Genomic DNA, 21,383 nt, shown 5'->3' on the forward strand with positions numbered 1-21,383 from the left:
CCTGGGCACCGCCCCCCTCCTGTAGTCACCAAAAAAAAAAACGCCCCTTTAAGAAAAAAAAAATGTCCTTTAACTAAGTGCAATGTGTTCGGGCGCCGGACACAGTGCTCTATGGAAAGTGCCACGTCAAAGCAATCACGAGATTGCAGATGTGGAGCTTCATTTGCAGGCTTTTAACCCGCTTTGCGGCACAATCCAAAGTGACGATTAGCTTCAGCCCGTAGAATCACTACGGGCGGGAGCATTGTTGTTTAAATTTAGAGGTTACTTACAGGTTTCAAGGAATAGATGAAAACCGGAAGTGACGTCGGCAGCTTCGTTCTTTGCATGGCTCGAGCGGCCATGCAAAGGAATTCAGTCACTCTATGGTAAGAGACAGAACATCGATTCACTACAAAACTCTATTAGGAAGTGAATGGGTGACACTACAATTTATAGAAAAGGTTGCTGTGCCATAACATTTAACCTCAGTACTTTATTACAGGAGCCAGAGAAGTCCCAGTAGTTACACAACCACCAAGCAATCCTTCTTCCTACAAGCCAATCACTTTTGATGCTGTGACAGCTCTGTGGGGAGAGATGTTATTCTTCACCAACAAGTAAGCTTTAACCTTAAATTAATTTCTAAATGTTTTTATTTTTATTTTTATTTTTTTACTTTAATGAGAATTTTATGTAGTGTTACATTTTTTTGACTTTATTGTATATGAAAGTGCGATGAGTCTAAAGTACACCTGGGTGACACTACTGATTTATTTCTAAAAATGTTAATTGCCTAGCTGTAATGTTCAACTACTGACTGCAATATTTTGTACACCCCTGGCCTTTATCTGCATATGAGTTCCAGATCGGTGACTCACAGTATCGAAGCCAGAGGGCCAGTATGGTAGCCAAGCAACTTGTTTTTCAGGTTGAGAGTTCAGTAATGTCGGTCTTCTTAACTCTCTTAGAAGATATTTCCTTTAACCACTTAAAGCGGAGGTCCACCCTAAAATGGACCTCCGCTCATCGGAATCCCCCCCCCTCCAGCGCCACAATTGGCACCTTTCAGGGGGGAGGGGGGTGCAGTTACCTGGATAATCCAGGTAACTGCACCCACTTCCGGGATAGCTGTCTGCGGAAAGGGGCGCAGATTACGCCCCTTTCCGCAACTGCCCGCCCCTTTGCGCAAGTGCCCCGCTGCCTGCTGGGAAACACACAGTTCCCAGAGGCAGCGGGGACCGTCCGGATTGCGCATGCGCAGTAGGGAACTGGGAAATGAAGCCGAAAGGCTCCATTTCCTGATTCCCATACCCAAGATGGCGGCGGCAGGACCTAGCGATCAGCTTCGGGTGCCGACATCGCGGGCGCGCTGGACAGGTAAGTGTCACTATTTTAAAAGTCAGCAGCTGCAGTATTTGTAGCTGCTGGCTTTTAAAAAAAAAAAAAAACGCGGAGTCCCGGTGGACTCCCGCTTTAAGCCCCAGACCATTTGGCTGGCCAAAGACCAGACCACATTTTGCGATTCGGTACTACATCGCTTTAACTGACAATTGCACGGTCATGCATCGTGGCTCCCAAACAAAATTTACGTCTTTTTTTCACCACAAATAGAGCTTTCTTTTGGTGCTATTTGTTCACCCCTGTGCTTTTTGTTTTTAGCGCTATAAACAAAAAAGACAAACAAAAAAAAATATTTTTTACATATCCCCAAAAATATATAAAAAAAAAATTTTTCCTCAGTTTAGGCCGATACGTATTCTTCTACATATTTTTGTTAAAAAAAATCGCAATAAACATTTATTGATTGGTTTGCGCAAAAGTTATAGCGTTTACAAAAAAGGGGATAGTTTTAAGGCATTTTTATTATTAATTTTTTCTTACTAGTAATGGCGGCGATCAGCGGTTTTTATCATGACTGCGACATTATGGCGGACACAGCAGACATTTTGACACATTTTTGGGACCATTGTCATTTATACAGCAATCAGTGCTTTACAAATGCAGTGATTCCTGTGTAAATGACACTGGCAGTGAAGGGGTTAACCACTAGGTGGCAGTGTAGGGGTTAAGTGTGTCCTGGGGCGTGTTTCTAACTGTGGGGGGGACGTGGCTGTGTGTGACACGTCACTGATCTCTGCTCCCGATGACAGGGAGCAGAGATCAGTGACACTGTCACTAGGCAGAACGGGGAGATGCTTGTTTACATTAGCATCTCCCCGTTTTTCCTTCCCGTGAGACTATTATGGGTATCCCCACGGCGGTCGAGTCCGCGGGACCCGCGATCTGAGGTCCCGGCTGGCGCGCACTCGCTGGCAGCGAAGCGCTTGCAATGGCACAGCGGGAAATTTAAAGGGACGTACAGATACGCCCATTTGCCTGTCCGTGCCATTCTGCCGGCGTGCGCCGGTCGGGAAGTGGTTAATGTGACCAGACTGTCTTGATCTGAGAACAACACATTTATGTTTATTGGGGTGGTAATTGTGCAGATGGGGGGGGTAATAGTGCAGACTGGGAGGGGGGTAACTGTGCAGACTGGAGGAAGGGGGATTGTGCAAACTGGGGGGTGGGGGTAATTGTGCAGACTATATACCAGGCTTTGTGCAAAATGCTATATACCAAGCTTTATGCACAATGCTATATACCAGGCTTTGTGAGACATGCTATATACTAGGCTTTGTGAGACATGCTATATACCAGGATTTGTGAGACATGCTATATACCAGGATTTGTGAGATCTTTTATATACCAGGATTTGTGAGACATGCTATATACCAGGATTTGTGAGATCTTTTATATACCAGGATTTGTGAGACATGCTATATACCAGGCTTTGTGAGAAATGCTATATAACAGGCTTTGAAAGAAATTCTATATACAAGGCTTTGTTTGAAATGCTATAGACCAGGCTTTGTGCGAAATGCTATAGACCAGGCTTTGTGCGAAATGCTATAGACCAGGCTTTGTGAGAAATGCTATAGACCAGGCTTTGTGAGAAATGATATAGATCAGGCTTTGTGAGAAATGATATAGATCAGGCTTTGTGAGAAATGCTATAGACCAGGCTTTGTGAGAAATGCTATAGACCAGGCTTTGTGAGAAATGCTATAGACCAGGCTTTGTGAGAAATGCTATATACCAGGCTTTGTGAGAAATGCTATATACCAGGCTTTGTGAGAAATGCTATGTACCAGGATTTGAGGTCTGATGGGGCAGAAATTGGGACTGATCTGAGGGATGAAGGGACAGGAATTGGATTGATGGGCACATTGGCTGCGTTTGATGGCACAGTGGTGGAAATTGATGGGCACAGTGGCTGCGGTTGATGGGCACAGTGGCTGCGTTTGATGGCACAGTGGCTGCATTTGATGGTACAGTGAGGCTGCAATTGGGGTTTTTTTTCAGAAATTTTCAGTTTGTTTGCGCCCCCCCAAAAATTTTGAGCAAAAGCCACCACTGGGTTGAGCTATTTGCCCTCTCACCTACGACCAGATCGTTCCAGTGTCTTCAGGCTTGGAATTCAAGTAGCGACACTTGTGCAGCGAATCCCCTATCTTGGTCTTCTAAAATGAAGCTTGTCACACGCACCCACACTGACAGGCAGGTGATCTGAGTAGTGTTGATGACAGGATGGGTAACAGAGGCCCTTTAAACCTCAGGTTGGAAGTAAGACTATGCGTGGTAGGCCATGACCTCTCTCCCTGTTACAAGAGGTTCGTCTTGCGTCAGGTCCAGGAGGAAGAGACCTCCGCACGGGCATTCGGCTCCTGCCAATCTTCATGTTGCAGCAAGGATCCCTGGGGTGTGTAGTCATTTTTTTTTTAAAGATATTTTTTATTAGGTTTTAGAAAAACCAAAAACATAGAAAACACAAACAACAGAGAAAAAACAGCAGTAGTACCAGACAGCCTGGTCATACAGAGGTATACATCGTTAGGCAGTATGCTCAGTCATAGAAAATTGCACAGACATCAGTGCAAAAGATAAAACATAGGCACAATGGTATAAAGTGCAAGTATGCTACCAGATCAGGGTAAGAGCGTGTGACCAGATATTAGAGATCTCTGGGGCACAGCTCATCAGTGGGTAATCAAGGGTGGTACAATCAATGCTGGGATAGGGTTAGCGGACTAGCCAACAATCTACCCCAAATTTTGTGAAAGATTTTGTTCCTTTTTCTGAGTTCAAAAGTTAGTTTATAAAGTGGGATAGAGTCATTAATAAGTTTTATCCAGAGGGATTTCAGAGGGGTCTGTGCTCCCTTCCGGGACATTAGAATCGTTTCTTTTTGCATAGAAATGGAGTATGCGGAGAAGTCTCTTGGCATGGGACGATATAGGTAAATCACCAAAAATGCCTAATAGGCAATTCTTGGGGTGGAGTACATTTGGGAGACCCAATGCCAATGAGGTGAAAGCACCTACTTCAGGGCTGGATTAACATAGGGGCTATTGGAGCTGCAGCTCCAGGCCCCTTTCCCAAGATAGGCCCATTTGCCCAACAAAAAAACAAAAAAAAAAAAAAAAAAGATCGACTTCGAGGATTGTAGCTCGGCGATCAGGAGTCAGAGACCCCATATTTGGGGGGTATGTATCTAAAGACCCACTCCAGCACTGGTTAAAATATGGGGCTGCTATCATCAATGGTTCCGGAGATACAGGGCTGCTTGCACAGCCTGTCAGAAGCTGCATACAGAGCGGCCAGTATAAATACAAGCTGGAACACTCTGCAGCAGACTGAGAGGATGAACTCACAGTGCTCATAATAATTATTTGTATATTACTTATGATAATTAACCCCTTGGCAACCAGGCCCATTCTGAGACTTTTCTCCTACATGTAAAAATCATCATTTTTTTTTATGCTAGAAAATTACTCAGAACCCTCAAGCATTATATATTGTTTTAGCCGACACCCTATGGAATAAAATGGTGGTCTTTGCAACTTTTTATGTTGGAAAGAAACTTTCATTCATATAAAAAAAACACTAAAGTTAGCATGATTTTTTGTTGTGTACTAAGCGATGCTTTACATTTTTTTTACAGGTTACATGTTTAGAGTTACAGAGGAGGTCTAGTGCTAGAATTATTGCTCTCGCTCTAACGATCATGGCGTATGTAACCTGTGTGTATCTGGCTCTGATACTAACCAGTGCCTACCCAGGGACTGACTAGTATCTCTCCCCAGCCTGTCCCCACACACACCCTCTCACCTGCTGACCTGTGAATGGGGCAATCACTCCCTCAGTGTTATTGTGTTCTGCCAGTGAATACAATGATTAGTGTTGCTAACTATAGCTGGCAGCACTGATTGTTTTGGGGAAAACCTGACAGGTTGGTTGTACTCAAGTCGGTTAATAGGTTGACTTGTGTAAAACCAGCTAGCCCATACATAGATCAACTATGGGTGGTCTCTGCTTAACCACTTGCTTACTGGGCACTTAAACCCCCCTCCTGCCCAGACCAATTTTCAGCTTTCAGCGCTGATGCACTTTGAATGACAATTGCGCGGGCATACAACACTGTACCCAAATGAAATTTTTATCATTTTTTTCCCACAAATAGAGCTTTCTTTTGGTGGTATTTAATTACAGCTCGGAGTTTTATTTTTTGCTAAACAAACAAAAAAAGATGCAAAAAAAAAAAATCATGTTTAATAGTTTGTTATAAAATTTTGCAAACGGGTCATTTTTCTCCTTCATTGAAGTGCGCTGATGAGGCGGCACTGATAGGCTGCACTGGTGGGCACTGATAGGCTGCATTGGTGGGCACTGATAGGCTGCACTGGTGGGCACTGATAGGCATAGTTAAGGCGGCACTAATAGGCACAGATAAGGCGGCACCGATGGGCACAGATAAGGCGGCACTGATGAGCAAAGATGGGCACAGATAAGATGGCACGGATGGGTGGCACTAAGGGGCACTGATAGGTACCACTGATAGATGGGACTGATGGTCACTGATAGGTGGCACTGATAGGTGGCTCTGATAGGTGGCACTGCTGGGCACTGATGGGCGGCACTGATGGGCACTGGTAGATGACACTGATAGGCACGGATATGTGGCACTGGGGTGCAGCACCTTTGTTGAGGCAGATTGTGGGCACTGCAGGGTGGCACTGTGGGCACTGCTGGGTGGCACTGTAGGCACTGCTGGGTGGCACTGACGGGGTGCACTTATTTTTTATTGAGGTGGCACTGGCAGGGGGCAGGTGGGCACTGGCAGGGCTGGCCGTGATCGGGACTGATGTCCCGATCACAGCCGCCGGTGATCGGCTCTTTTTTTTTCTCCTCGCGCTGTCAGCGCGAGGAGGAATAATAGCCGATTACCGGCTCCGTTGTATCACATGATCAGCTGTCATTGGCTGACAGCTGATCATGTGATAAGGGGTCGGGATCAACCCCTTGCTCAGATCGGTGATCAGGCGAGTCTCATAGACTCGCCGATCACAGAGCGCGCCGCGCGCGCCCCTCAGGGGGTGCGCAGGCCACTCGTGCATGGGACGACGTCAATAGACGTCGTCCCGGCAAAGGAGGTCCGCGCTGTAGCCGTCATTCGGCTATAGCGCGGGTCTCAAGTGGTTAATTGGTGTAATTTCAATCCATGTCTGGCCCCCTTAACCACTACGCAGTCCCTAAACATCCTTCCACAAACCTTTACATTTTTCCTTCCCAGATTACTTCATCCTCCTCTCCTATACATAGTGCCCACTGTTATACTCTCCACACTTCTCTCCTATACATAGTGCCCACTGTCATACTCTCCACACCTCTCTCCTATACATAGTGCCCACTGTCATACTCTCCACACTTCTCTCCTGTACATACTGCTCACTGTCATACCCTCCACACTTCTCTCCTATACATAACGCCCGCTGTCATATCCTACACACTCCTCACCTGTACATAGTGCCCGCTGTCATACACTTCTCTCCTGTACATAGTGTCCACTGTCGTACCCTCCACACTCCTCTCCTACACATAGTGCCCACCGCCATACCCTCCATACTCCTCTCCTGTACATACTACTCACTGTCATACCCTCCACACTCCTCTCCTATACATAGTGCCCACTGTCATACCCTTCACACTCCTCTCCTGTACATACTACTCACTGCCATACCTTCCACACTCCTCTCCTATACATAGTGCCCACTGTCATACCTCCAACACTTCTCTCCTATACATAGTGCCCACTGTCATACCCTCCACACTCCTCTCCTGTACATACTACTCACTGTCATACCCTCCATACTCCTCTCATATACATAGTGCCCACTGTCATACCTCCAACACTTCTCTCCTATACATAGTGCCCACTGTCATACCCTCCACACTCCTGTCCTATACCTAGTGCCCACTGTCATACCCTCCACACTCCTCTCCTGTACATACTACTAACTGTCATACCCTCCATACTCCTCTCCTATACATAGTGCCCACCATCATACCCTCCCTCCACACTCCTCTCCTGTAATTACTGCTTTCTGTCCTACTCTCCACACTTCTCTCCTGTACATAGTGCCCACTGTCATACCCTCCACACTCTTCTCTTATACATAATGCCCAATGTCATACCCTCTACACTCCTCTGCTGTGCATACTGCCCACTGTCTTACCCTTCACACTCCTCTCCTGTATATAGTGCCTTCTGCCATACCCTCTGCACTCCTCTCATGTACAAAGTGCCCACTGTTAGATCCTCCACATTCCTCTCCCTCACCTGCACATACTTCCCACTTTTATACCATCCATACTCCTCCCCTATGCCTCTTACCCACATAAACTGTTGTTTAAAATTATACTGAATATCCTCAATGGTACCAGCTCTAGAATGGGCACTTTTGTCAGTCCAACTAAAAGAAATCTCACAGTCCTCATATTTGTTCTGCCCCATTATTAGTACTTATTTAATTTTATAATTACTATTGTGATGTATAGAGGAACACGGGGGATGTCAGCTACTCTAAATTTAGCACTTGTAAAAAAAGCGACCCTGAAAATATTTTTGAAATGTTGACAACCATGCACTGCCCAAGGGCCACAGGGTCAGTAGGGACCCCATGAGAGGCTCCGGTGATAGTAAAGCGGTAGTAAACTTTTCTAACAGTACTACTTTTTAGAGGCCCTGGGGTAGGTTATGCCATAATGTACAAGTATGCCCAGCATATTAGCACATTAGGGTACACTTAAATTGTCAGACTGAGCCCTCCAGTGCTGTGCTGTGATCAGTCGAGCGGGGCCCGGGCACTTCCATCTTCACCCGGTCTTCCTTCTGGGTTCTGTGCCTTCCGACATTTGCCTTGGCCAGGCTGCGTTGATGTCATTCCCACACATGCTCATGTTTATCCTCTTTCTTTCATCCCCCCTTTCTCTATCATCCTCCCTCCCTTACCCCTCACATCTCTTTCATCCCCTTTCTCTCTCTCTCTCTCATCCTCCCTCTCTCTCTTTAATTTAATTTGTTAAAACAAAAAATAGTTAGCATTTTTATTTATTTATTGTTTATAAAAGGCCCCACCAAAATCCTCAGCACCAGGCCCACGATGTTCTAAATCTGGCCCTGACCTACTTCCTTCCAGAAATCCTGGACCATCGGGCATGCCAAAAAGTAATGTATAAAGTTGGCCTCCTGGCCATTGCCGTGAAAACAAGCAGCTGAGGGCAAGAGACCCATCTTGTGCAAGGAATGTGTAGTCTTAGGGCACATTGTTGCAAAGTGTTTATCTGAAGGAGAACTATGCACCCCACAATCCACTCTGTTGGGCACACAGATATGAGGTCACTGATTTATGAAAGGACAAGCGATGTCTAGAAACACCCAAAGGTAAGGAGCTTTATGCTGATAGTCCATATCGCTACATCTACATTTTCACAAAAGTGTATATCTTCTGAGGTGTGTTAAAGAGAACTTTGTTTTGGTGCAGACATAAAAAAAAAAATGCATTCATCAAGGGTGTCTAAATTCGAATGCAGACTGACACTGCAGCAAAATTTTGAAAAATCACAGCATAATTCTCAAATATTCTAAAAATAGATTATCTTTCAGAAGAAATAACAGGGAAGATTCCTTGCATAACCTAGTTTAGCTTTGGGTAAATGTTCAGAAAAAAAAAGCAGCATCAACAAAATACATATTTTTTTTTCTTTCACACGTTGGGCCCGCTCGGATCCGCCTGCCTCTTTTTTAGATGGATCCGAGTGGGCCATCTATTGATTTGTATATCAGCGGATATGTGTCCACTGACACCCGCCTACCATCCGATCTGACAAGATCGTTTCAAAACAGACGGATGGCGATACATTCGCCATGCATCCAGTGGATCGGATGAAAACTGACACGCATTCTATTTTCATCCGATTGGCCCATAGAGAACAGCGGGGCTCTGACAGGTTCATGTCTGCACAGTGAGCAGAGACAGACCTGTCATCCACCTGCTCAGCGAGGATCAACTGAGCGATCCCCCACTGAGCTAGTGGAGCCCGTCCACAAGGGGCCTAAGGGAAGAAACTTTTTTGGGGGGGGTAAACGTAAATAAGACCAACTTTAAGTCTGACTTTTTTTTTAAAAAGGCCCCCAAGGCTGTATAAAAAAAAGCTATGATATGAAATATGGAGCCGTCCACTGCAATAACTCTTCTTTGTCACAAGATGTGCTCAAACTTTTGGGTTGAATGACTTCCACCCAGAAGATTTAGGACATACTGTCAATTCACTAATGTTTACCGCGTGCGATTACATGGTCACGTGACTCATTTGCATAAATTATCCCTAAATTATTTGCCACAAAAGGAAAAATGTGGCAGTAAATATCGTCCAAAAATGATGTGGTAAGCCCAATTCACAAACGGAATAGAGAGTTAAAAAAATTTATATTTATCACCAGGGTTTTGCTTGCGGTATCACCAGTGGCGGCTGGTGCTCAAAATTTTTTTGGGGGGGCGCAAACAAACTGAAAAAAAAACAAAAAACAAACATCAATTGCAGCCTCACTGTGCCATCAAACGCAGCCACTTTGCCCATCAAAGGGTGCCACTGTACCCCAAATGCTGCCACTGTGCTCATTAAATGCTGCCACTGTGCCCATTAAGTGCTGCCACTGTGCCCATTAAGTGCTGCCACTGTGCCTATTAAGTGCTGCCACTGTGCCCCCCCGCCTACCGCCTACCCGGCACTTGTCTTGTCTCTAGTATGTAGTTGGAGACGGCGGCAGGTGGCAAACTATGTCCGGTGTCCTCCAAACCCGACCCCGATGTCTTCTCCCGTACTCCTCCTCTCGTCTTCTGCAATGATTGGACACCTCATCCAAGCATGCAGCCCAGCAGGTCAGGAAAGGGGGTCGAGTGAGTGACCCCCACCTGAACCATACCAGGCCGCATGCCCTCAACATGGGGGGGTGCTTTGGGGAGGCTCTGCCCCCCAAAGCACCTTGTCGCCATGTAGATGGGGACAAGAGCCTCTTCCTTACAACCCTGGGTTTGTGGATGTGGCGGTCTGCAGACAAGGGACTTATTGGAATCTGGAATTCCAGATTCCAACCCCCCCATGTGAATAAGTATGGGGTACTTAGTATCCGTATCCATTCATTAAAAAAGTGTAAAAGTGAATAAAGACAGTACAAAAGATTTTGACAATTTCTGTAATAAAAAAACCCCCAAAAAACTGTCCCTTGTTGTAGATCCATCGTCAATCACGACTCCCACCTGAAAAAAGGAAAAAAATAAAAAAGCTTCACTCGCCATGACAGTTCTTGACAGTTCTTAAATGCTGGGTCTGTACGTCACAAGGGGGCAGTGCCATCAGACGGCCCCACCCCATTGTGATCCAGCATGATCTGTCAAAAGGAGGAGCAGGCAGACTGCGGAAGCATTCATGGCGAGCTGAGCTTTTTTCTCCATTTTTTCAGGTCCAGCAGTGGCGTGGGGTTCCCCTTAAAATCCATACTGGATCCAAAGGGCCTGGTATACATTGGAGGCCTCTCACTGTTTTTTTTCTTAATTTTTAATTGCGGGCATGTTTTTTTTACATTCAGCTGTCATGTAACTCACATGAATACAAAAATTTTTTCAAAAATTATCAATAGCATACAATCAACATTTTAAATCACCATTAGTGTCCATGATATAAAAAAAAACCTGGAAAATTGTATACTTACCTTTCTGTAATTTTCCTTTCCTGTCGCATCTTCATGGCAGCATACACTATGGGTTGTGACTCCGCCTCCACAACCTGATAGGACCACATAACTATAAGATGATGATACGGCCCCTGTCCCAGCACTCTCCGTATATATAAATCACCTCAAACGGGTGGGACATTGTATGCTGCCATGAAGATGCGACAGGAAAGGAACATTTTGGAAAGGTAAGTATACAATATTCCAGTTTCCTGTCGCATCATGGATGCATACACTCTGGGGAATAACTCGCAGACTGGGTGGGAGTGCAAAAAAAATAATTTATTAACAAGGAACAGAAAGAATAACGGCCCTTCCAAAATCTACTGTTGAAAGCCGTGCAGAATCCACCCTATAATGTGATATAAAGGTGTTTCTGGAAGACCAGGTGGCTGCTTTACAGATAGTCTCCGCCGAGACCCTACAATAGGCTGCCCAAGAAGTTGCTACTGCCCTGGTGGAATGCGCCTCCGGAATCTGTAACTTACTCAGTAAATAAGCCTTCTTGATTGCTTTAACCAGCCATGAAGCGATGGTACGAGCTGATGCCACTTGACCTTTCCTAGGGCCATATGGAAGAATCAAGAAGTTTTCCGATCTCCTGAATGACTCGGTTACTGAGAGATACTTCAGAATGTTGCCCCTGACATCCAGAGGATGAGGATCACCCTGATCTGTGATAAGGGCTGGAAGGTTAATCTCCTGATTAAAATTAAATGATGAGGATACCTTTGGTACAAAACGATCTGATGGTTTTAGCACTATCCTGTCCGGGTAGACGACCAGGTAAGGCTCCTTGGCCATCAAGGCTTGCATCTCCGAGACTCTTTTTGCTGAAGTAATAGCGATCAGAAAATAACCTTTTAACATCAGGTCCCAAAGGGAGATGTTGTCGAGTGGGAAAAAAGGATCTTTAGACAGGATTTCCAGGACAACTGAAAGATCCCATGCCGGGAATGAAGCTTACTGAAACTGGATGACCAGGGGGTCGTGTGCGCATTTTACCCCGGTCATAGCAGATATGGCTGATACCTGGACCTTCAGGGTACTGGATCGAAGCCCTTTCTCTAGGCTTGACTGCAGGAAATCCTGGATTTTTGGGGCTGTCATAGAAGATATGTCCCAAACCTTGTTGTTGGGAAAAGGTGGTAAACCTCTCCCAGATCCTTCAGTATGTGTTGTTGGTAGTCAGCTTCCTAACCTGAAGTAATGTCTCCACTACCTTCTGAGAAAAGCCCTGTTCTAGGTACCTAGTCCTCTCAGCCTTCAGGCCATCAGATGTAACCTCTCCAGGTTTGGATGTAGAAGCTGGCCCTGGGAGAGCAGGTCTGCTGACAGTGGGAGAGGAAGCGGATCCGCTGTGTTCAGCTGAAGGAGAGTAGTGAACCATGGCCTCCTTGGCCAAAAGGGGATCACCGCCACTACTAATGCTGTCAACCTCTTGAGCCTCAGAAGAAACCTCGTTATGAGGGGAGTCGGAGGGAAGATGTAGCCGAGGTTGAAGTACCAGGGATGTTGAAGGCAGTCTATTCCCTCCGCTGAAGGAAAGGGGGTTCTTGATAGGAACCGCTGACATATTGCGTTTTCTGGAGTAGCTGCTAGATCTATGTTCGGTGAGCCCCAGGTCTGAGTTATGAGCGTAAATGCTTGGGGACTCAGAGACTACTCGTTGTTGGAAACAAAACTTCTGAGTGAATCTGCTAGGAGATTCTTGGTCCCCGGAATATAGGCCGATCTCTGATCCAGTAAGTTCAATTGAGCCCACTCCATCACAGGGCGAACTTCCTGCATCAGGGGGGAGCTTCTGGTACCCCCCTGCCGGTTGATATAGGCGACGGCCACTTTGTTGTCCATCTTCAGAAGGACTCTTTCCCCCCCAGGTAGGTACTGAAAGCCAGGAATGCCTGAAAGGCTGCTTTCATCTCCAGCACATTTGAAACTGCATCCGGATCCTGAATGGCCAGCGGCCCTGAGCTGCATGGTGTTGATAGTGAGCTCCCCATCCTTCCATGCTTGCATCCCGAGGTCACGGATTCCTGAGGAAGGGGAACTATATGCTTGCATCTCGTCAGATTGCAGGAATGAGTCCACCACTGCAAGGATTGTTTGACCTCCTCCGAGATGTAGATCGGTTGGGTCATGGATGAGCCGTCCCATTGACGCAGAAAAGAAGTCTGAAGGGGTCTCGTGTTCCATTGGGCCCACTGAACCATAGGAATGGTCACAGACAGAGTGCCTAGAAGACTGAGCCACGCTCTGGCCAGCAGGGATGTTGCTGAGATTGCTCTTTTCACCTTCTGAATCATTAGGCAAATCTTGTCCACCAGTAGTTCCACCGTGTTTGCCCGAGTATCCAACTCCTCACCCAGGAAGATCATCCTCTGGTTTGGATGAGCATTGCTTTTTTTACAGTTTATCAACCAGCCCAGGCCTTATAAAGTGGCCACTATAACCTCCCGATGTTGGATAAGGGACTCCTGGCTGCTCGAGAGGAGAAGAATGTCGTCCACGTAGTGATGGACTCTCAATCCTTTCTCCCTGAAGGTTCTGGGGGCGGTAGAGATCCGGAACGGGAGACATTGAAACTGGAAGTGGCCCTGATTCACCGAGAACCGAAGGAACTTCTGGAAGGTGGCATGGATCGGAACATGAAGATAGGCGTCCTGAAGATCTATGGAGAGCATCCAATCCCCCAGATTTATGGCTTGGAGGATCGATTGTAAAATCTCCATCTTGAATGTCTCCACTCGGATGGAACGATAGAGGTTTTTTAGATCTAGAACTGGGTGAAGGTCCCCTGATTTTTTCTTGACCAGAAATAATGGGCAGTAGAATCCCCATCCACTCTGTGAAGTGGGTACTTCTCTTATTGCTTTCTTTTGAAGAAGCTCCTGAACGTAACTGGTAAGCAGAAACCGTTTTTCCCCTGATAGAGGAAGCCTGGTTGGACAAAAATGATTCCCTGGGGGACGTCCTCTGAAAGACCACCTGTGCCCGAAACAGACAGTGGCTGCTATCCATGGGTCCTTTATTGCTTCCACCCAAGCCAGCATGAATTTTGAAAGCCTTGCCCCCACTACTGCTGGCTGGACGGACGTACCTTCAAACAGACTTTTGGTCACCGGGAACGGTAGTCTTGGGCTTCTGGAACTTAATAAAAGAAGTTTGAGGGTTCTTCCAGCTCCTACTGTATTTTTTACCGGCCTATAAGCTTTTGCATCCCTGTATCTGTCCGGCAGATTACACTTAAAGGGAGGAGGTCTCTGCTGCTTCGGTTTCCTGTCTGATGGTATCAGTCCCATTTTCCACCAGTCAACTTCGAAATTGCAGAATCCAGCTTTGCGCCAAAGAGATTCTTGCCGTCATATGGAATGCGGCACCAATTGGATTTTGAGACAGGACTTGCCAACCAGGGTTTTAGCCACAATGCCCGCCTGGCCATTACAGATGCCAGCATGGCCCTTGATGCTCATTTAATCGCATCCACCGATGCTTCCGCCACAAAGTCCCCTGCAAGACTTAGCTCCTGTAATGCCTTCGCAATGCTCTCCTGGTCCGAGCCTTCTGAGACCAACCTCTCGGTATTCGCCGACCAGCTGGAGATGGCCCTACCTACAGCTGCCAGTGCCACCGCTGGTCTGCAAGCACCTCCTGCCGCTAGATAAGCCCTTTTCATATCTGTGTTGATCCTTCTATCCAGGATGTCTCTGAATGTCACCGCGTCCTCAATTGGCAGTGTTACGTGCCTGGCCAGTCGCATGAGAGATGCGTCTACAATGGGAGGAGAAATGAGAGAGCTCACTTTAGGCCCCTTTAAGGGATATAATTTGGTAAGCCTATTATTTAGGCTTGATTTTTTCTCAGGACCTTGCCACTCTTCCTTGATTAAATCGTCCAATTCCTCAATGAATGGAAAAGCCACTGCGTCTCTTTTGGGAACACCCCCCACCTGGGCAGAAGCTCTCCCCTCTCCCGGTATAGGCAGGGGAAACAATCGGCGGATCCCGCTCCAGTCTTTCACTGCCTCAGCACAGCAGTTCTCCTTCTCCTGTCCTCCTCTCCACCCCCCCTGCACACGCCAATCCTGGTCGGGGGGGCGCGGTAGGAAGATGGAGGAGGTGTGGCTTAGCGCGGTGTTGGCATACAGCAAAGTCCAGCGCGGGACTGCATGATAAAATGCTGCAGTTGCAGACTGCAGGCTGATGGAAGGACACAAGAGCAAAAGGGGGGCATGCAAGTGGTGACACAGGAATTCCTTAGGCACATTTACTGAGCATCAGGCTGAGCATTAATAGCAGCAGCAGTTGCTGGACTATTTGCTCAAGCAGTGAGTGCATTTTCTTCTGGCAGTACCTCTGCGTTTGTGCTTCGGACTATAGTCAGAAGGGGAGGTGGAAACACCCCAAAAAGGGGCCCAAAAGTGTTTTCCCTCAGGCTCTAAGGACCCTAGTCTCATCTCTATTATGTCATCCTCCCCTGAGAGATCTGGGGTTGGCTGGTCAGGGTGAGCCATCGGGGCCGTCAAATTTTGCAATTGTTTCCAACACTGCAGCCCCTGTCTATATTACTGAGGAGGTTTTTTCCTCAGCTTTGGTAGGACTGGAAGGATTGGAAGAAAGGTTAGTGGCTTTAATCTTCCCAGAGTGGGAGAAAACGCGACAGGTCCCCTTCCACTACTCAGGACCCTCAAACAGAGGAACTGGGGGTGGGAGAAGATGAATTCCCTCATGGGATCGTGAAGAGGGTGATGACTTCTCTTCTGAGGGGTCAATTGCGGAAGGACCCCCTTCAGCTTCACAATCTGAAAGATTGATGGTGCAATGTCTTACTGAAATGGTCCGCTCCACATTTATGCTACCCTTAACTGAGTTGGTTGGTAAACCCACTTCTTGTTTGGGTTCGCTAAAACCTCAAGCTGTACATGCTTTTCCTTACGATTCCTTGCTGGAACAGCTTATGTATTCTGAGTGGGATCACCCAGAAAAGCATTTTTTTCCTCCTAAAAAAAATCTCAGTACTTTATCCCATGGAGGAAAAATTCACAAAAAAGTGGGAGATACTAGCAATTGACGCTGCTATATCCTCTGTGAATAAAAGTTTGACTTGTCCGGTAGACAACTCTCAAATGCTTAGGGATCCAACTGATAAGAAATTTAAATTCCTTTTAAAAAATAGATTTTCTTTGGCAGGTTCAGTGACTCAACCTGCGGTGGCAGCAATTGGTGTATGTCAATCCTTGAAAGACCAGTTTAAGCAGGTGCTCAAGGTTATCCCTGATCAGCAGGCCCAGGACTTAGCCGAGCTACCAGGAGCTTTATGTTGTGCAATAGACACTATGAGAGATTTTATTCTTCATGCCTCGCGCCTTACGCTTGGGCTGCTGCACATGCGTAGAATACTATGGTTGAAAAATTGGTCAGCCGAAGCGACATGCAAAAACTCCTGGCTAGTTTTCCTTTCCGCTGTGAACAGCTGTTTGAGGATGATTTGGATAAATGCATCCAAAAAATTTGTAGTGGAAAAAATACCCCTTTGCCAGTTAAGAAAAGGAGTAAAACATATTTCATTTAAGCAAGCTCCTTCTCCAGTGCCAAGGGCATCAGTCTCCAGGCAGTCACGACAGCCTCCGCCATCAGGTTCCAGAGGTAAACCTCAGGGTCAACCCCAGGGCAAAAGAAGTCCTGGGGGAGGAAACATACAAAACAAAATACTAATGCCTCCTTATGAGGGGACACTCCCGCTCGCTCGAGTGGGGGGAAGACAGTTCTCAAGGATCTGGCAGGAAGAGTGTCGAGACAGATGGGTGATTTCCTCAATAGCTCTAGGTTACAAACTAGAGTTCCGAGAGTTCCCGTCTCCTCATTTTCCCAGATCAAACGTTTCCAAGGATCCAGAGAAAAAGAAGTCTCTCTTTCAAGCATTGGGCAGTCTTTTGTCTCAAAAAGTGATTATGGTGGTCCCCATGGAAGAGCAGGGATTGGGACTCTATTCAAACCTTTTCACGGTGCAAAACCAAATGGAGATGTCAGACCCATTCTAGATCTCAGGGATCTAAACCGGTTCCTGAATATCCGCTCTTTTCGCATGAAGTCAATGCGTTTAGTTGCCTCCATCCTACAAGGGGGAGACCTTCTGGCGTCAATAAAGGATGCACCCCAGGTGTTTACAAATGTTCTGGCCCCTCTTCTGGCCAGATTAAGAGCTCAAGGTATAACAATTATAGCATACCTAGACAACCTGCTCTTGATAGACCAGTCGGTAGCCTGCTTAGACCAAAGTATGGTCACCACAGTCAACTACCTGGAATACCTAGGTTGTGTTCTTAACCTAGAGAAATCTTCCTTAAATCCATCAAGGATTAGAGTACTTGGGTCTGATCATAGATACAGCCCAGAAAAGGGTATTCTTGCCCCAGGCAAAGATCAGCACCATAAAGGAGCTGATTCAGGTGGTCAGAGCAAAGAAGAATTCTTCCATTCGGCTTTACATGAGGTTATTGGGAAAGATGGTGGCTTCATTCAAAGCTGTTCCTTATGCTTGGTTTAATTTGAGACTGCTGCAAAACAGTATCCTAGTGGCTTGGAACAAGAAGGTCCAAGCTCTAGATTTCCCAATGCGTCTGTCTCCAAAAGTGCGCAGGAGCCTATATTGGTGGTTGATAACCAAAAATCTGCAGAAGGGAAAATCCTTCCTACCAGTTACCTGGAAGGTGGTAACAACAGATGCCAGCCTTTCGGGTTGGGGAGCAGTCCTGGAAGAGGCGACTGTTCGAGGGAAATGCTCCAGATCAGATATGACTTTGCCTATCAACATTCTAGAGATTTGGGCAGCACGCTTGGCCCTGAGGGCTTGGGCATTCAGGTTGTGGAATTGTCCTGTCAGGATATAATCCAACAATGCCACAGCAGTGGCCTATATCAATCACCAAGGGTGCACAAAAAGTAATGCGGCCCAGAGAGAGGTGAAATATATCCTAACTTGGGCAGAAAACAACGTACCTTGCATATCAGCAGTCTTCATTTCAGGAATAGAAAATTGGCTGGCAGACTACTAGCGTCACCAGCAGTTGTTCCCGGGAGAACGGCCCTTTACCCCGATATCTTCCTGGCAATATGCCAGAGATGGGGGATCCCGGACGCAGACCTATTTGCATTCAGGTTCAACAAGAATATTGAAAACTTTGTGTCAAGAACAAAGGATCCGCTAGCATGCGGAACGGATGCTTTGGTGGTCCCGTGGAATCAGTTTTCACTGATTCATGCATTCCCTCCTATTCTGCTGCTTCCACAACTTCTTCGCAGGATAAAGCAGGAAGGGAAGTCAGTGATTCTTGTGGCCCAGAAGATCTTGGTATACAGAGATCATAATTATGGCGGTAGGGGACCCATGGACTTGAATTTGTTTCTATCGGCATTAAAGAATCAGCCTTTTTGAGCCGTTACAACATATTCCCTTGGTCCTTTTCACAAGGAAGCTAGTTTTTCTGGTAGCCATATCTTCTGCAAGAAGGGTATCAGAATTGGCTGCTCTTTCTTGTAAAGAGCCATATTTAATTATTCACAAGGATAGAGTAGTATTGCGTCCTCATCCTAACTTTCTACCGAAGGTAGTGTCAGGTTTTCAAGTAAATCAGGATATTGTTCTACCTTCATTTTTTCCAGAACCCTGTTCTACGGAAGAAAAGTCGCTACATTCTCTTGATGTTGTGAGAGCAGTCAAAATCTACTTAAAGGCGACTGCTTCGATAAACTGATGTTTTGTTTGTGTTGCCTGAAGGTCCCAAACGAGGACAGGCAGCATCAAAATCTACTATTTCTAAGAGGATTCGGCAAGTAATTGTCAAGCTTATGGTTCGAAGAGGAAGATTCCACCTTTTCAAATCAAAGCAAACTCCACCAGGGCTGTTAGTGCTTCATGGGCAGTGCATCACCAAGCCTCCATGGCTAAAATCTGCAAGGCCGCAACTTGGTCTTCAGTCCATACATTTACAGATTCTTTCTGGTGGATGTAAAAAGCCCTGAGGATATCGCCTTTGGGTGCAGTGTGCTGCAGGCAGCAGTATAGGTCCTCTGGTCTCATGGTGCCCTACTTTTGTTGTGTCTCCCTCCCTCAGTTAGCTCTGGGACATCCCACATAGTAACTACTATGGCTCTGTGTCCCGTGATGTACTATAAAGAAAATAGGACTTTTATAAAAGCTTACCTGTAAAATCCTTTTCTTGGAGTACATCACAGAACACAGAGGTCCCTCCCCTCTTTTGACACACATATATTGCTTTTCTACAAAAACCTGAGGTACTCCAGTAATGGGAGCGGTTAGAGAAGGAGGGAACTTCCTGTCTTAGGGTGTGCCAGTGTCCATCACCTAAAGGTGGCCTATATAACTCACATAGTAACTACTAAGGCTCTGTGTCCCGTGATGTACTCCAAGAAAAGGATTTTACAGGTAAGCTGTTATAAAAAAATAAATGAGGGACACCTATTAGCAAAGGTATGTAGGCATAATAGGGCACACCCCCCCTGCTATGCCCTGTAAGAAAGAGATATAAAAAAAATGATTACTTAAACCCACAAGTGCTTTTTTTTTTACCACTACTATTCCTTTAAACTGGCTTTTGAAATATACAAATGCAGCAATTTAGAAACTGGATGAAAGGTTTAGTGCCATGAAACACTTTTTGAAAGATAAAAAGTTAATTTTATATACAACTATATAGACTATAAACTGAGATTTACTTACATTTTTAAGATCACCTTTATATGGGTGGGTCTGATTTATGGTGACCCATAGTGGGTACATATTGCATACTTTCTCTTACTGTAGTTTAATTATTACATTTAAAATAATTGCATTAATTGCATATTATTCATTTATTTTATTTACTTACAAGTATGGATTTGTTCCATCAACAGCAAATAATCTCAATAGGTTTTATCTCTATATTTCTGCAGAATAGTACTGCCTGGTAAGCACACATCATATACTATCATGGTCACCTGGGCTTTAAACAGCTGCTATCCTCGTTTTGGGTGCGATTCCTCACCTCAGCCCCAGGGGGGAGATCGATATCCCGGTCCTCTGTATCTCCTGGACAGATGTTTGGTAACACCTTTGGGCCGGACAGTAAGTTATAGTCCCCCCTTTTTTTGAGAGATGGTTCTCCATTTAAAGGTTATCCCATATTTATAGATACTTTTGATCTAATTTCAGAGCATTTGTACTCCTGATGATTGGCATGAGCCATGAAACGTGCGTCGAGTATATATCCAACTGATGCCCAGATCATTTCGACTTACTATGAGCAATTGCTAATGTTTATTGGTTTTATGAATGGATGAGTATGTCTACACATCTGTATTGTTAACGATGCTGTATTGTACTTTGCAAAATGACTGTATATCTAAACAAATGTATTTAAAGAAATGTACCAAAGTAAATTGTATCCTATATCTTGAATATTGAATATCTTTCTACATAGTTTTATTTTCATTATTTCATTTTTTTTATTTTTTTTATTTGTTTGGGCACATACTGTACAAATGCAGTGCACATGGGTTTAATGCTGTATTATATTGGCCACGTTATCACTAATTAAGCACATTACATATTACACCAATTATTATATATTCATTTGTATAATTTCCCACACACATATGTGGTTTTTGGCACTGAACTTAGTTAGGCCACTAATTTTGATTTTTATCGCTACACTTTATGCAATCCAAAATGGAAAGCCAAGCAGATGTCACACATATGGTGTGTACTTTATAAATAAATATATTTCTTATTCAGCAACACGCCTCATTTAAAGTCCCATTTCCCCCTTTTTCGAATATTGAACATATATCCGGGATGGAGGCTTGCTGCTGCTACTAATAGATTGTGTCAGGTCGCATCACTTTTAATATATAGAGAGGACCAAAATGAGGGACAAATGTGGAGGAAAGAGGGACCGAGGGGCTTTGTTCCAAATCAGGGACAGTCCCTCGAAATCAGGGACATTTGGGAGCTATGCAAACATATGTTTCTTAGGCCTATTTATTAAGGTGAGCGCATTGGATTGAAGGTGGTGGGAGCACCTGTGCATGAGGATGGGGTCACATTATATCATTTACACACGAATTTGAGGAGTTTAATATCACAGACTTTGGTGATTTAAAATGTTGATTGTATGCTATTTATTATATTTGTAGAATTTTATATTCATGAATGTCACATAGTCACGTTTTAT

At 45.4% G+C, this 21,383-nt stretch overlaps 1 long non-coding RNA gene across 1 annotated transcript; it reads left to right on the forward strand.

Moving 5' to 3' along the window:
* Positions 1-482: 482 nt before the first annotated feature.
* Positions 483-20,619, forward strand: LOC143934852 (uncharacterized). The gene is made up of 3 exons (XR_013263385.1): positions 483-599; positions 20,104-20,275; positions 20,363-20,619. It is a non-coding gene; the product is annotated as an uncharacterized LOC143934852 (long non-coding RNA).
* The last annotated feature ends 764 nt before the right edge of the window (positions 20,620-21,383 follow it).

The sequence above is a fragment of the Lithobates pipiens genome, unplaced genomic scaffold, assembly GCF_037356315.1.
Source record: "Lithobates pipiens isolate NorthernLeopardFrog02 unplaced genomic scaffold, aLitPip1_a1.2 Scaffold_28, whole genome shotgun sequence".
NCBI lineage: Eukaryota > Metazoa > Chordata > Amphibia > Anura > Ranidae > Lithobates > Lithobates pipiens.